Source organism: Oryza sativa, chromosome 2 (genome assembly GCF_034140825.1).
Source record: "Oryza sativa Japonica Group chromosome 2, ASM3414082v1".
Classification (NCBI taxonomy): Eukaryota; Viridiplantae; Streptophyta; class Magnoliopsida; order Poales; family Poaceae; genus Oryza; species Oryza sativa.
This window is the reverse complement of record NC_089036.1, coordinates 9,202,005-9,217,652: the sequence shown is the minus strand read 5'-3', so window position 1 is coordinate 9,217,652 and position 15,648 is coordinate 9,202,005. Positions and strand designations below refer to the sequence as shown.

Sequence of the window (15,648 nt, the reverse complement as noted above, 5' to 3'; positions counted from 1 at the left end):
GAAGGTAATTGAGATGCGGCATGTGGAGACATGAGCGCCACATTGCCATGATGTTGATGACATGATTTGTGAAAGAAAAAATAAAATTAAACAATTGTTTTCGACTGGGGCGGACGGAGGATTTGGGTGGTATCTGGGAAAGGCTAGTACCGTCCCCGGTCAATTAAGGACCGAGCCATGAAGTTAAGCATGAAACGACCCCCGTACAACCGTACTTCTCGAATGAGTATAGACCTAGCGGATTAGATAGCCGAGCGGAGGCAGTATCCCTGCATAGATGGTTCACCCCTGAGTGAGGCAGGTGCGCTACGATGGGACAGCCGTTGAGGTAGGGCCGAGAGGCGTGCCCTACATCGGTGTCGCCATTGGTAGGACTGCCATGAGTGTGTGAGAGAGAGAACTTAACTTGAACCATAATTTAATATGTGTGAGACTTCTCTGTCCCGGGAGCGCCAGAACTCCTCTCACTGCTAGAAACATGGACGCCTAGAGTGCATGAGGATTTAAGTTCATGGAGCGGGTACTGCCAATGCGAGGTTATCGAAAAGCTTTGCCGTGACGCGTCTCATGTGTTGGGACGAGGCTCATATGTTGGGCAGTCGTGGAGTGCGGGTAAAGTGTACATCCACTGCAGTGTAAGTAAACCAAATCTATTCGAATAGCCGTGCTCGCGGTTATTGAGCACCGGGACATGTATTACACTTGGCTAGACTCTAAATTCTTAACCTGTGTGGGATGGGATATTGCATGATGATTTCTATGCCGTTGGAGCCACTTCCTGAGAGGCAGGAAGGTGGACGTCCTCCGAAAACCATGACGAATCAATGGCGAGAAACTATCCTTGGGATCACACTGGATGGTGGACAGAACCGTCGTTGTTTAAATACAAACTCTGGTACTAAAATTTGATCAGTCAATGCTAGGTCTTAGGCTTGTGAAAAGAATTACAAAACTTGCTTTGCGCAAAAGAACTATAGCCATCCTTTGAACTCTCCCCCTTTCATATGCATTGTTGCTGTGGTGGCTTGTTGAGTACGGTTGGTACTCACCCTTGCAAATATAAAATTAATCAGAAGCGGGCGATGAAGCTACGGAGGATCCCTATGCCTACTACCAGGAGGGAGACGAAGACGATGGTGCCCAGTAGGTCTTAGTACGGTCGTTGCCTGTGGCAATGGCATGCCGCTGCCTGAATTCCGCTACCTTATCTATTTCTGTTTTTGGATGTATTCCGGACCGCTCGGTCCGATGATTTAAGACTATGCCTGCGGGCCTATGATGTAATAATTCGTATTAGACACTCGTGTATGTGCACTTGGTATTCCAGCTATGAATTCGTGGGTACCAAACTACTTGATCCAGGGAAATGGTACTGTTTACACGATTGATTCCTGTTATAAAAACGGGGGTCCACACGTTCCAGACGTCAGGGAACTTAAACAGTTGATACTTCAGGAAGCTCACGAAAGTCCCTATTCCATCCATCCTGGCAGCACGAAGATGTACTTGGACTTGAAAGAGAAATATTGGTGGGTTAGTATGAAGCGGGAAATTGCAGAGTTCGTGGCCCTTTGTGATGTGTGCCAGCGTGTCAAAGTCGAGCACCAATGACCGGCCGGACTCCTCCAACCTCTACAAGTGCCAGAATGGAAATGGGATGAAATTGGGATGGATTTTATCACCGGACTTCCAAAAACCCAAGGCGGATATGATTCTATATGGGTAGTCGTGGATCGACTAACCAAGGTAGCACGGTTCATTCTCGTAAAGACCACCTATGGAGGGAACAAACTAGTTGAACTCTACTTCGCTAGGATCGTAAGTCTCCATGGCATTCCTAAGAAAATTGTCTCTGATCGGGGAAGCCAGTTCACCTCTCATTTCTGGAAGAAACTCCAGGAAGAGTTGGGAACCCGATTAAATTTCAGCACCGCGTACCACCCGCAGACAGATGGGCAGACCGAGCGTCTGAACCAGATCCTCGAAGTTATGCTTTGCGCATGTGTCCTAGATTTTGGGAAGACATGGGATAAGAGTCTCCCCTACGCCGAGTTCTCCTACAATAACAGCTACCAAGCCAGCATACAGATGGCACCATACGAAGCGTTGTATGGCCGCAAATGCAGGACACCACTATTGTGGGACCAAGTTGGGGAAAGCCAAGTGTTCGGGACCGATATCTTGAGAGAAGCTAAAGCGAAGGTCAGGACCATTCGGGAAAACCTAAAGGTGGCACAGTCTCGGCAGAAGAGTTATGCAGACAACCGACGCCGTGACCTGGAATTCGCAGTGGATAACTTTGTGTATCTCCGGGTAACGCCGTTGCGGGGTGTACACAGGTTTCAAGCGAAAGGGAAGCTCGCCCCTCGGTTCGTGAGTCCTTTCCGCATCATTGCTCGACGCGGAGAAGTTGCTTACCAGTTGGAGCTGCCCGCCTCCTTGGGCAACGTGCATGATGTGTTTCATGTGTCGCAACTCAAGAAATGTCTTCGAGTGCCATCCGAGCAGGCCGACTCAGAGCAGATTGAAGTTCGCGAAGACTTGACCTACGTGGAAAGACCAGTGAAAATCCTGGACACCATGGAGCGCAGGACCAGGAATCGGGTAATCCGTTTTTGCAAGGTCCGATGGAGCAACCATGCCGAGGAAGAAGCTACTTGGGAGCGTGAAGACGAGCTGAAGGCAGCCCATCCAGATCTCTTCGCCAGTTCTTCCGAATCTCGGGGTCGAGATTCCGTTTAAGGGGGTAGGTTTGTCGCGTCCCAAATCGACCCTAAAATACATCCTCTAAATTATGCCTAGAATAATTAAAAGCCTTCAAAAATTAAAATGTGCAAAGTTGAAAGTCAAATAGGGCTTGGAGGATTTTTGTATATTTCCTAAAAGCCTAAAATGTGTAAATAAATTTTAGTGGAATTTTCAGAGCACAAATAATAATTATTAAGAAATAAACAAAGTTAAAATGATTTTATAAAAAGAAAAACCCTAAAAATCACCTCTCCCCTCTAATGGGCCGGCTCGGCCCATCTCCCTCCCCCTTTCTCCTCCTCCCCGCGGCCCACTCGGCCTCCTCCCCGTGCGCGCGCTGCTGACGGGCGGGCCCGCCCGCCTCCCTCGCTGACGGGTGGGGCCCACCCGTCATCCCCTTCCTCCCGCCGCCCCCGCCGCCTCGCCCGCGCCTAGCGCCGCCGCCGCCGCGAATCCCGCCGCCTCCCGCCGGCCCCGCGTGCAATAAAGTGGGGGGAATTATTCCCCGGGATCCCCTCCCCCTTTCCCCCCATTTTTCCCTCCCTCTCTCCCTCGGATTTGTTTGGAAACCTCTCCCCTAACCTCGCCGGCGCCATTAATGGCGGCCGGGTCTCCCGCGCCCATTTCCCCCTCCTCCGGCCGCCCTCTCTCACTCCCAACCCTATATAAACCCTCCCCGAGCTCCCCACCACCGTTTCCGCCACTCACCGCCCTCTCTCCCCGCCGGAATCGAGCTCGCGCCGTCGCTCTCTCTCTCCGCCGTCGCCGCCGAGCTCCGGTCCGCCGCCGTCGTCGCCCCGGACTACCTCCCACCTCGGCGCCGCCTCCTTCGGCTTCGCCGCATCCTCGCCGACCTCGTCCACCCCTCCGTTTCGCTCGCCGACCGCCGGAGCGCCGTCGACCCCGTCCACCCGAGCCGCGCCGCCGCCTTCCTCCGCTCCGGTCGCCGTTTCCGTCGTCACCGTCGACCCGGGGTGAGCCGTGGACCGCCGCTTCGTTTCCCCCTTTCCCTCCCCTCTCTCGGCCGCCGCTCCGCCGTGCCTATGGCCGCCGCCGGCGACCATAGGGGCGCGGGCGCGCCGCCTCCCGCCGGCCGTGCCGATGTGGCCGCCTCCGGGCGCGCCTAGCGGCTGCCGCATGGGGCCCGGCCATCAGCCGCCCGCGCCCTCGGGTGCGGCTGACGCGTGGGGCCCACGGGGCCGGCCGGTGTGAGCCGGGTGCACCCGGTCCACCGTGGACCGTGAGACTGCCGCGTGGGTCCCACTCCCGTGGACCCGGTCCGCGCGCCCTCTCTCCCGGCTGACGCAATAAATCTATTTTTAAATTAAAATTTAAATGAAGAAATTCGTAAATATTCATTTAAAGTGCATATAAACTTCAAATGGCCATAACTTGGCCATTTGAACTCGGAATTGGACCGTTCAAGTCTCTAATTTTTCCTTAAGAAGTCAAGAACCCATTTTTGTGCTTTGTTCCTGCTTGTTATATGGAGTTTATTAGAGTAAAAGCCCTTTTCTTTTCTGTTGGTTGTGTAGACGCTGCAGCTTCGGAAGATCCGCTCTTCGTGGAGGTTGAAGCCGACGTTTGGGAAAGCGAGCAAGGGAAGTCACATCATTCTTTGAACATATTGGATCCCACTTTGTGAAATTACTTTGATTTAAATTATTGCATTATCGCTTTATTTAAATTCCCGCGTTATCACTGTTTTATTTAGCCATGCCTATTTACCTTTGTTATGACCTTATTATTGTTGTTATTGTTATTATTACCTTGTTCACCCTAGAATAAACAAAACCCCAACTAGTGGGCACTCTATTAATGGTTCCACTAGCAAGAATTTAGGTAGATGCTTCGCTGATTAATTAGGCAACATTAGGTGGTTTTATAACTCTAGACTTTGGGAATATTCATATCACCTGGACATATTGGAATGGTTGGATTATTGTGGAATTGGATGCACACCTCCCCCTCTATTCAAAACTCTCAAAATGGTTTTAGGCTGGGCTTGGGGTGCATTGTTTTGATAGTAGCACCTCGGCCACATAAGGACCGGTCTTCGGGCCTCTGTTGCAAAGCACTACCGTACTTCCACATGTCTAGTGGGTAAGGCTTAGTTTGTGGCTCAGTCTGGTTATAAACAAAAGTACACGGATGGAGATGGACGAAGTCGGGGGTCGATGGACATCTCTAGGACAAATGAAGGCTACACGGGCTGCGGCCCGGTAGTCGAGATGTCATAGCACAGGCCTGGTGTCCTGCTGCTAGGGGCTCAATTCTGCCTGCCTGTCCGGGGGTTCCGGCCGTAGGTGGGTTGGGTCGGTACTCTTGTCTATGGCTAGGATGGGTTGGAAACTATGTCATGTCTTCCGTCCATATGCCGTGGTGGTATGTGGCACGTGGTTGCACGTGAGGAAGACGTGTCTTGTGGGTAAAGATGTACACCTCTGATCAGAGTAAAACCTATTCGAATAGCCGCGCCCTCGGTTATGGGCAAGCCTAGCAATGTACCCAAGTTAGTGTTTCAAATTCTTAAAACCTGCTTAATAACTAAAATGTGGAATGGTTGGCCTGGGTTGGCTTGGGACGAGCTGAGACCCAGGGTCGGGTTGCCAGTTCGGTCTGAATCATCGTAGGCCTTGGGTTAAGGCAGGTTCGTTTGGGTTCACGGCCTTGTTTAATAATATTAAATAGTTCTAGGATCGTGTTTTAAATTTAGCTTTGAGCAACTAAGAGTCTTTTAAATGCTGTTTATTGCAAAACCTAACCCCTATACTATAACTCCATTGTACTCCTTTGCATTTATGCTGCACTTGTGGGTGTGTCTTGTTGAGTACGGTGGTTGTACTCAGTCTTGCTCAATTTTTCCCAAACCCAGAAGAGGAGCCCCTGGATGATGAAGGCTTTGGTGTCTAGCTCGTGCCTGCCGTCAAGCGCCTGTGGTCGTCGCCTTAGTCTTCCGCTGTTTTTCATTGTCTTTGAGTGTGTTGGGCCATCGCTGCCCATGTAATAATTAACTATTTACGCTTCCGCTTGTTAAACTCTGAATTGTATCAACTTTTGGTGTACCTTGCCTCCTTGGACAAGGAATAATACACGCACGTAAGGAACGCCCGTTGGGTTATTTCCGGTCGTGACAATAATTGTACCAGCTGAGAGATTAACTCCGTGCAGCATTGTGATGAAATCTTTTTCCTCTTTCGGTATTGCTCTATGTGACCTTAGGAATTTCTTGAGTGAAAACTTTCTAACCAGAGGATGTGTGTGTTCTTCAACAAACTGAATTACTTCCCACCTAGCTCCTTTCCTCTTCACTGTCATCCTTGCTTTGCAGGCAGCCTGTCTTGTTCTACTTCTTTTCATTTTCTTTGGGGGGCACGCTTCACCCGTTTTTTCTTCTGGACCACATTTGTTGCAAACAAACATTACTTTGTCACGTTCTCCATCTTTGGCTGACTTCCTTGAAGTGTTGATTTTGATTGAAAATCCAACGCGCTTTGCGTACCTGTTGTAGTGAGCCCTTGCTTCCTCCTCTGAGTTGAAAGTCAAGGTGAGGTACGGCACTTGTGTGCTGCACGGAATATCCTGTGATGGCGCTGACTGTGCTTCTGAATCATCTGTTCCAGTGTCTTCACTTGAAATTGTGTTGGCAGTAGCAGTTGTTGCGCCAGTTGCAACACTAGTATGCATTGTGTCTGCACGATCTGACATTTCTTCAAATACTTGCATCTCATCATCGCCTTCAAATATTTGCATCTCATCATTGGCTTCAAATACTTGCATCTCATCATTGGCTACATTGTGTGCTTGTAAACTTCCAGCATCACCAGTAGTATACATAGTTTCAAAGTCAAAAGTGTCGTCCAAATTTATAGCAGGAATCTCCATGCTAGTGTCAGTCAGATTTATAGGGAAGTATGTTTCATTTCTGTCTTCATCATCAACTAGTAAATGGTGTACTGGAGGTTCATTTTCACCAGAAACTAATTCCGGGATACTGTTGAGGTCAAAGTCCATTTTTGCTGCATGTGTTTCAGGCTATTAGTAACAAAGTTAGTTTATACAGAGCATTCATTGAGGTAATTCAGTAATTTGGGGGGGAGGGGGGAAGAAGTAACTTTTAGTTTTTGCAGCATGTCTTTTTTAGATGCTTTCTAGGAAGCAATTTTCTCAAATTAAGACCAGTGGCTATATTAATGAATTTTTTTTTCACAATTTGTTTTGATGCAGTACAAGATGAAATTGAGACGCAACTAGGTGATGCATCATGCTGTATATAGACACAAGGTACAAAATGTGTAACTAGGAAATGTAAATTCAAGTTTATAGGGAAGTAACTTCCATGTTTCTAGGAAGTAACTAATTGAATTGTTACAAGTAACTTTCTGTTAAAACTGCACTGAGACTGTTAAAATTGCTATGAGAACCTAATGCACAGTGAGAAGTAACTTAATGCACGGTGAGAAGTAACTTAATGTTTCTTGGAAGTAACTCATTGAAGTGTTAGAAGTAACTTTTCTGTTAAAAATGCACTGAGACTTCTGTTAAAATTGCTATGAGATTTCCAACACCAGCACTCATGCCTATGTAACTAGGGAATGCAAATTCAAATTTATTTTGGGAAGTAAAGTAACTTTTCTGTTCATATTGCACTGAGAGGTAACTAGATGGGATGTTTTCATGCTGTCTAAACTGTAAACTAGGGATTGTGAATTCAAGTTTATCTGGAAGTAAGTTGCATGTTCCTAGAAATTGCTCTGAGTTTTTTGAAACACCAGTACTCATGCCTTCTCTACAACTTTTTTTCTCAGCAGCACTAGAAAGTGAATTTGGGGTATAAAGGAAGACAGAAATCAAGAGTAGCACTAGAATGTGAATTTGGGGTATAAAGGAAGACAGAAATCAAGAAGGAAGACAGAAAACAAGACTACAGCTCATTACTCACAAAATTACTCACAAAATTACAGCACAGATTCATATCAATTTGTTTGTCGAAGAATACAGAGAAGATCTAAAAGTTTCTAGGTTAGTTTTTTTTTGTGGATGGATCTCACAGAAGACAGAATTTGAACTTCATGTGTACTTTACTTGGATATTTTTTCTTGGATTTGCTTCTCCTCCTTCTCCTCTTCCAAGATGGCGATTTTTTTCTGATTTTTACCACCGTGGCGGCTGTGTGTGGATTGATGTCTCCGGATGGGTTGGAGTGAGGGAGAGAGGCGCATCGCGCTGTTTTAGGTGGGGCCCACGCCAGCTAGCGAGGCGTGCATCGCACGGCGCTTGCGCGCGCAAGCGCGTGCTTTCCTTTTTTAGCGATGGCACGCGCGGGGGCCCGGGAAAAAGGTGGTTACCGTTTTTGGCATGGGGCGCGCGCGCGGTGCGGAATCGCCAGATGCGCGCGTCGCGCGATAGCCCTATCGTGATACCGGTCTCGGTATAGTCGCGTCCTTCTAAGCTAATAAGTTAGGCTGTAATTTCCAAGACAAGAAGAAATCAGAGCCATTTGATATACTGTATATATAATATGTACTCGAAGAAATTTGTTTTCTTTTGGCAACAAAACAAATTTCTCCCCCTCTTTCCATTTTCCCTCTAGATGTTTCATCTCTCCAGTGTGCCACCACCCAGAGCAGAGCGCCGTCGCCCGCCAGCCGAACCCCACGCGCGGAAACTGCTCGTCTCCCAGCGGACCAGGTTGACGAGCATTTTCCGCCGCCTCCGCTTGTCTGCCACCGCCGGCCCCGCATTCAGGCCGCGGCTCTCAATTTCCGCCACCACCATCGCCACCGCCGGCTATCTCTTTTGTGATCTTCAGTAGGAACAGCAGGGGGAATGCCCGGAACGAAGAAGCAGCTCTTTGCCTCTTTCAAGATATGGAGACAGATAGTGCAGGTTGCGTTACACGCTGTCGTTGGATGGAACACCAATTTTGTCCTGGAAGTCACCTGGAAAGAAAAAAAAAAGTACGAGGCTAATGCATGGTAAACTCCAGATATAACATTTGCATTGAGTTAGGACGAAAAACATCTGCTAGATCATAAGTTCCTTCGTAGGCTAGTACTGAGCCATCAATCCATCGTACATCAGTATTATCTGCATATGCAGTTTGTACTCTCACTGGTGGAGAAACCATCTTTCGTCGGTCGGCCGATTTCCACAATAGTCCCGGATGCAATAAAAACCGGGGCTAAAGATGATCTTTAGTCCCGGTTCAAAAGGGTAACGGGCATATTTGATCTTTAGTCCCGGTTTGTGTTACCAACCGGGACTAAAGATCATCTTTAGTCCCGGTTCGAATGCTGTCAGGACCTGTCAGGCCCCCCCGGGATCTTTAGCACCAACCGAGACTAAAGATCTTAACTTTAGCCCCGGTTGGTAATACCAACCGGGACTAATGATCCCGGTGATCTTTAGCCCCGGTTGGTGCTACCAACCGGGACTAAAGTCCCACCCCTATATATATGTCTTCTTCCTCCTCCAGCTGCCCGAGCAAGCTTCAAAATTTCTTCAAAAAAGAGGGGAGGTCATGCCAAAATTTCTATTGAATTTATTTTGGTGATTACATACAAATCGGAGGTGCCTAAAAGGTTTGCAACTTCATCCTCCAATGTTTTTTTTGTCATACTACATTTGCACCTATGTTTTGCACACTTTTTTTGTCTCCAAAATTTAGTTGTAAGTTGATGAGAGAGAAAATGTGTGTGGGGAAGAAAGAATATATAGAAATTTAGTTCATTTGCTAAACAAGGTTTTATAAAATAGTTGAGAAGGAAAACTCTAGTGAAAGTTAATATTAAATAATAGAAAACAAACTAAAATAAAAATTAAAAGAAGTAAAACACATTAAAATTAGTTTAAAACTTTACAAATAGTTTTTAAGAATTATTTGGTGTAATATTTTATGATTTTTGTATGAATAAAGATATCTTATAATTATTGTATGACTGTCATTATTGTAAGAATAATTATTTGTGTGCGGTTTTTTTGACTCATGTAGATGGATCGGCAATGGATGTACGCTGACCGGCGGTCCAAAGAGTTTATTGACGGCGTGCACTATTTTTTGAGAGTGGCCGAAGCTAACAGGCAAAGGGGTTTTATTTGTTGTCTATGCAATAAGTGTAAGAATCAGAAGGAGTATTCTGCATCCAGGACTATTCATTTCCACTTGTTTGAGTCGGGGTTCATGCCAAGCTATAATTGTTGGACATCCCACGGAGAGCAAGGTGTTGAAATGGAAGAAGATGAAGTGGAAGACGACAATATTCCGGACTTTGCTCAGTATGTTGGATTTGAAGGAAATCAAACGGGCGAGGAGGAAATAGCTGCTGATGGTAACGACGTTGCGGATGATCTTGGTCAGATGTTGCAGGACGCCAGGGAAGACTGCGAAAGTGAAAAGGAGGCCCATAAATTGGACAAGATGTTGGAGGACCACAGAACTTCGTTGTACCCAGGTTGCGAGCAGGGGCACAAAAAGTTGGATACCACTCTGGAGTTGTTGCAATGGAAGGCAAAAAATGGGGTTAGTGACAAGGCATTTGGCGATTTATTGAAACTCGTCAAGAACATTCTTCCGGGGGGAAACAAATTGCCCGAGACAACGTACGAGGCTAAGAAGATAGTCTGCCCGTTAGGACTGGAAGTTCATAAGATTCACGCATGTCCGAACGATTGTATCCTATATCGCGGTGAGGAGTATGAGAACCTAGAAGCATGCCCTGTTTGCAAAGCACTACGATACAAGATTAGACGGGACGATCCAGGAGAAGTTGACGGGCAGCTAATGTCACGCCCGGAAATTCACTAGTAATTTCCGAACTTATTTGTGCATAAAATCCTCGTCCAGGAATCAGCCGAGGTACACAAACTGACAATTTAATATACAAATCCATCATAATAATAACGTTACATACTTACAAAAGAAAAGAAAACAGCAGCGGAATTAACGGTCTAGCGATGGCTTCAGCTCCACTCCCACAGGCAGCTCAACTGGGGTATAAGCCAAACGTCTTCTCCTTCTGGATCCTTTATCTTCAACTGAGGTTTGATTGATTATTGCAAGAATGAGCATATGACATACTCAACAAGCCACACAGCAAATATGCAAGTGCACAAGGATACCAAAGGATGGCATAATATAGGCTCATTTGCGAAAGCAGCATTTAGCAAAGAGTTAAGAGTAGTAAAACAGTAGAGTAATTAATTAAAAATTTTAATCAACACTGAACAGCACACCCATGCTGCACAGGCCCAACCATCCTGAACAACCATACCCGGCTGTACAGATCTAACTCCAAACCAGGAGCTAAGCAAATTATTACCAAGTATAACATCCATAATTATTGTGAGAGGTGTGAGACTAATCACGAAAAACATTGCTCAACCCGCCCATAACCGCGGGCACGGCTATTCGAATAGTTTTACTCTGGCCAGAGGTGTACCACTGTACCCACAAGACACAACCCCACATCATGTCACCATGTGCCTCAATACCACCACGGTACCTCGGAAAGGAGTTGTGACAATACCCCTTGCACAACATAATCCATTACAGCGCACCTTTCCTGGATCATAATCACCCCTTTATAAACAAGGCATGGACTCCCCAGCGACCCCCGTGGACTTCTCGCCACTTCTCAGTCTGGCGCACTATAATGAATCACGCTATACAAAAGATAAAGCCGTTGCCCACGCTGGCTTGTGGTTGGCACGATAAATGTTTCACAACAGTAACTCGCGAACCGGTCCTTAATTGTCATGAGCACGACTCTCAAAACCATGTGCTCACAACCCACCATTATCAAGTTTTAGTTGGCAAGTAATTAATTAACCAATCACGATTGACCATCGTGAACTATCATTAAGCCATCCTTAAATAATAGTGAGTCATAAGTTATCCCAATAGTGTGCTAATGTTTCTAAGCATGGCTAAGCAATCATAACTAATATCTAGCTGAACCAATATATAAAGCCCAACTAGTCAAGTTATAATAACCCAAGGTATCAAGGAATAGGGTAATCAATGCAAACTGGCCATAACAAAGGAATAGGTTCACACCACCCGGTGACATTCGAAAATAAATGCACAGTTGAAATAAATAGAGAATTTAAATATAGGATCAACATGCTCAAAGGATTGTGTTTAGGATCTGTGTGACTTGCCTTGCAATAATCGGTCTTCAATTAATCTTCTCGAATACTTCCGGCGCACTCACGAACCTTCGCAACGACGGAAACGACAAGCTAACACGCAAAACGAAGAAAAAGACTAATAAAAACCAAATAAACAGTACATATAAAGTAAACAAACATGTAGATCATGATTTTAGATGAATTTAGCAACTTGAACCACTCAAAACCGAGTTACGATGATTTAGTTATGAATTTCCGAAGATTTAATCTATTAGAAAAACAGGAAAAAGAAAAACGATGATGACGTCATGATGACCTCATCAATGGCCGGACCAAGATGGCGACCTCGCCGGAGATTGGATGGTCGGCTGCGACTTTGGAGGACATGAACACGTAGAGGACGACGAGACGAACCCAACGGTACTCACCCTCGAACCAAACGACGAACGACGACGGCCGGCGACGAGGTCTAGCGGCGGCACGGCTTCGGTCGACGGCGGCGACGGGGCTCCGGTGACCGGCGACAGCGGGGAGAGAGCGGCCGGGCTTCTCCACACCTCGGCGCACCTTACGGCGGTGACGGCGACCGGCGGCGACGACGGAGGCGACGGCGCGACGCGGATGGAGCTCGGCCGGCGACGACGGCGGGGTGGAGCACGTGGCGGCGGCGCTACGAGGCACGGGAGACCACGGGAGAGGGGGCAAACGAAAGAGGAGGACTAGGGGGTCCTATTTATAGCCTTGGATTGAAGAGATCGGACTCCTCCCGCAAGAAATCGATCCGGGAAATCAAAAACTCGGTTTTGGAGATAAACTCGAAAACGAGTTTGATTCGGATAAGATACTCAACGATTTGCTCCGATTTTTGGAGGTAAAGATAGAGGAGGATAAGAGGAATATTTCCCCTCAACTAATTTTAGAAAAACACAAGGGGAAAGGTCAGATTTGGAGGGGAAAACCGCGGCTATACAGGTACTGTGCGGCTGGCTCGGGCTCTGTCTCCAGCCGGCTGGAGATTGAAGATGACACTGTAGCAGGGAGGCAAACTAGACTTTTTGCTGGGCTTCTACTTCTTGGCCCGATTGAAAAAGGGACACAAAGCAGACTTTGGAGGAGGGATAAGGCCAGCCGAAAGGAAGGGAGAATGGGCCGAGGATAGAAGCTGAACTTTTCCTATTTCGGCCCGAAAAGGAGAAGGGGATTTTAAATACTTTTCCAATTAAATTAATCACTGAAATGATCTTTGAATTGTGAAAAATACTTCCTATGCTCAAATAATTCCAAGAAAAATCTTGAAAATACTTGGACACTCAAAGTACTTAACAAAATTATAATTAGACCATTTAATGATTAATTTAATATGTGGGTAATTACTGAAATGCTCTTTGTAAGATTAAAAATTAGGAATTGAGCTCCGAAAAATCCGAGAATATTCCAGAGAGTTGACTTAATCATGGAGAATTTAATAAAAAATTAAATCCATCCATGCTTTATATTTAGGAAATTTTATTTCCCACATTTAACTTCACATGTAAATTAATGAACATTTAATATAAATTCTATTATTAATTTATTAAATAATTTATAAATCCTGAAACGAAAATCAGGATGTGACAGCTAACAAAGAAGAGAATTCCTGCTAAGGTGATGTGGTATTTCCCTATAATACCACGGCTAAGGCGTTTGTTCAGGAACAAGGGGAATGCTAGAATGTTGCGATGGCACGCTGAAGAGCGTCAACAAGTTTAAATCATGTATATGTTAGTTATATGTGATACTTACAATTTTTAAAAGTTTTAAATCACACAGGTGGCAATTTCATATGTATGTTAATTAGAGTTTTTAACATTTAATTTACTAGCATTCATATGCTAATTATAATTGACTAGAGGATTTTTAAAAGTTTTAAATCACGCAAGTGGCAATTTCATATGTTAATTAGAGTTTTTAACATTTAATTTACTATCATTCATATGCTAATTATAATTGACTGGAGAATTTTTAAAAGTATTAAATTTAATATATTTTTAAAACTATCATTCATATATTAGAGTTTTTCACAATTTAATTTACTATCTTTCATATGCTACTTATATATGACTATTCGAATTTTTAAAAGGTTTAAATCATGCATGTGGCATTTACATATGTTAATTAGAGTTTTTAGTATTTAATTTAATATAATTCCTACGCTAAGTACATATGATGATTACAATTTTTATTAATTTTAAATCATGCAGTATGTACATTAATATCTTAATTAGAGTTTTTACCAATATAATAATATCATTCATATATATGCTAAGAATATATATATATTGGAATTTTTATTAATTATAAGTCATATATTTGCTTATTACGATTTATCCACTTAATTTATTACAGACAAAAATAATTTTTCGAAGTAATTGTCATCAATCTTTGTACTTTAAATAATGTTAATGCATTAACTTCTATTTTATAAACACATATGTAAGCGAAAATCATATGCAGTGGTATAATCTTTAGTCCCGGTTCTTAACCCTAACCGGGTTTAAAAAGAATTTCGAAATAGCGGGAAAAGATATTTACTCCCGGTTGTTGAGAACAACCGGGACTAAAGATCTTTTCTTTACTCCCGGTTGTTCTCAACAACCGGGACTAAAGATATCAAGATATCTTTAGTCCCGGTTGTTCTCAACAACCGGGAGTAAAGATTTTTTCTTTACTCCCGGTTGTTCTCAACAACCGGGACTAAAGATATCTTTAGTCCCGGTTGTTGAGAACAACCGGGAGTAAAGATCCAGGGGTATATATATTCCCGGTGCGCCCTCGTCTTCTTCACCAACACTTAAACGTTTTCGGCCGATCGATCTCTCTCGGCCTCTCTCCTTCGCCGCCACTGCCTAGGGCAAATCCCCGCGCCGACGCCGCCGTATCTCGCCGTCGTCTCGAGCTCGTCGTCCTCGCCGCCGCCTCCGCCTCCTCCGCTGCCGCCGCATCTCTGGGGTGAGAGCCGCCGCATCTCCCTTCATGCATCTCGATCTCTCCGATCTCGATCTCTCTCCGTCGCCTTCGACGCCGCCGCCTTCGACGCCGCGCAACGCCGCCGCCGCATGCCAACGCCACGCCGCCGCCGCCGTCGCCACGCCGCCGCCGCCTTCGCCGCCGCGCGCGCAATGCCGCCGCCGCCACGCCACGCCGCCGCCGCCACGCCACGCCACGCCACCGCCGCCACGCCACGCCGCCGCCGCCACGGCCCCACAACGCCACGCCGCCGCCGCCGTCGCCACGCCGCCGCGCCAACCGCCGCCCCGATGCCGCCACACCGCCGTTAACGAACGAGAACGAGAACGATCGAACGAACGAGAGCGAGAACGATCGAACGAACGTGAACGAGCTAGGGAACGTGAACGAGCGAACTAACAAGGACGAACGTTAACGTGAAATGCAATATATATATATATATATATACATGTATATATATATATATATATATGTTACTTCGCATTTATCCTAATACATTTTTTTTATCTTGCAGAAAAGACGTGTTGTCGGAGTCGTCCGTCAAGCCTGAGTGGAAGAGCTAGCCCTAGAAGGAATTGGAGCAGGCAAGTGACGTAATAATATAAATGATTGTTATATTTGTAATGCAATTAATTAAGATTATTAGACCTGTAATTAGACTTATCATATAAGATTGTGTAGTGTTCTAATATTATTTGAGTTTTAATATAAGATTATTTTATTGCAAATTAGACTTAGTATGACATTATTGACTACGGAATT

The 15,648-nt window shown here is 45.5% G+C and overlaps 1 long non-coding RNA gene across 2 annotated transcripts; it reads right to left on the bottom strand.

Moving 5' to 3' along the window:
• Positions 1–10,517: 10,517 nt before the first annotated feature.
• Positions 10,518–12,915, bottom strand: LOC136355477 (uncharacterized). Of its 2 annotated transcripts, XR_010739751.1 has the most exons (3): positions 12,309–12,915; positions 11,911–11,991; positions 10,518–10,785 (listed from the first exon to the last, which is right to left on the bottom strand). It is a non-coding gene; the product is annotated as an uncharacterized lncRNA (long non-coding RNA). The 2 variants fall into 2 exon arrangements; XR_010739750.1 differs by having other exon boundaries at positions 10,518–11,991.
• Between the last annotated feature and the right edge of the window lie 2,733 nt (positions 12,916–15,648).